This window comes from Solanum tuberosum, unplaced genomic scaffold (assembly GCF_000226075.1).
Source record: "Solanum tuberosum cultivar DM 1-3 516 R44 unplaced genomic scaffold, SolTub_3.0 scf00027, whole genome shotgun sequence".
Lineage (NCBI taxonomy): Eukaryota > Viridiplantae > Streptophyta > Magnoliopsida > Solanales > Solanaceae > Solanum > Solanum tuberosum.
In genome coordinates, this window is record NW_006238953.1 from 2,200,218 (window position 1) to 2,202,108 (window position 1,891).

The following is a 1,891-nucleotide window of genomic DNA, read 5'->3' on the forward strand; positions in this document are numbered from 1 at the left end:
CATGTATAAAACCCATTTCTTGGGCTTTAAAACATTTATAAACTACTTTCCAACAGTTTGTTGGGCCTCCGAGATCTGTAACGGCTTCCAAATACATAGGGGGGCTGACACGAGAAATAGAGAAAGAAAAGATCGAGCCTTTATGGCTCAACTCGGAAATGCAAGGTAGATAAGCCCACTATGGACTCGAAATGGGGTGCATAGAAGAAACGAAAGAAAGAACAAAATTAGTATGTGAGATGAAGAAGCAAATGAAGCATAATTCAATTGAAGTAAATAACAACTCAAGCACTTAAAAAAAATGCAACCAAAGCTACCATAGGACAAGTGAATACTACTGTATCAAAGGAAAAAAAAACACTTACTCTTCATTTATGACTTAACAATGCATGAAGGAAATCAAAGCATGATAGGAAGTAATGTATTTAACACTAGACTATCACGATCTACGCATAAGGAAATTTCAAGGCATATGTATACACACACAAGAATAAAGTTTATAAGCAAGTGAAAATGGATTTAATAAAAGCAGCTCACAATATGGTAAACAAATAGTTAGTAATTAACATAATTATGTATAAAGAGAGAGGGAGTAGGCTAACGAACAATCAACTATGCATCTACCAATAAATAAAGCCACCTATCGCAGAGGTATCATAAATCGAAGATACGGAGTAAGCTAATTTTGTTTATTTGGAAACAGAAGCCACCAAACATGGCAATCGAACCACGAAGAAATTACCACCAAAGATTCAATTTTAATCATCCTAAGGACAAAACTCTAGCCAACTAAGATATAAGAGACTTAAATGGGGATATACATACATGAAAAGAGAGAAAATTACTACGCTAAGTATTCCTAAGGATATGTATCGGGACAGCGAGATCATGATGAGATATTAAAACATTTTAAGCAAAATCAAATCTGAAGCGAGGCGACATTTGAGTAAAAAATGAAAATGGCATGGCCAAAAACTAGATCTTCCTATCATGGCAAATAAAGACAACCTCATTCAAGTATAATACTTCTAAACACATAAAGATTAAGCACATGCAAGGAAAATACCTCGAAATGAACCCACGATAGTTTTGACATGCGCTAAAAGACTAGAAAAGTTATGAAGTCATACCGGTTTAATTAAACTAAAAAAAAAAAGAACTGAACACATTTTGCTAAGAAGAGAGTGTACCATACAAATTACATATATTGTTAAATCAAGGCTACTCTCTTTATTAGAGATTAACAACACCAAGCAGTGAACAAGAAACATAGCAAAGCAAATTCACTACGAAACTTCCGAATCATTTTTGACAAACAGAGAAGCAGTAAAGATGAACTACATGGACGACATAGATTAGGAAAATAACAGATGCTAAAAATGGTCCAAGCCAAAGCCAAAATCTTAGCCCATGAACTTGAACACACACTAGATGCTTACAATCCATTAAACAACTAACCAAGCATGTTGGTGGAACAAAATCTAATTTGTTAATACTTAACAGAAAGCTAGTACACCATTTCAGAAATTAATAAGTAAATGACATATCAAGGTTAGAAAAGCAGCCGACATAATTAAAATTGAAAACTTCAAAAGATAAAAATACGAGAGGAAGAGGAAACTTGATAAAGGGAAAGAGATTACCTTTTTGGGGGCAGCGAGACTAGGAAAAACGAACTAAGAACAACGACTCTTCTACTATGAAATCTATATACGAACAACACGCTAAGAAACTCCGAGCATCGATCTTCTCGGAACTTAGAATCAGAAATCTAGATATGAAATTCTTAAGTGTAAAATGCTCAAAAACCAAGCTCAAAACCCGTGTCCTAATCACTGAGAGTAGGGGGTTATTTATAAGGAAAGTTGGGGTGATTTGGGGGGGGGGGGAT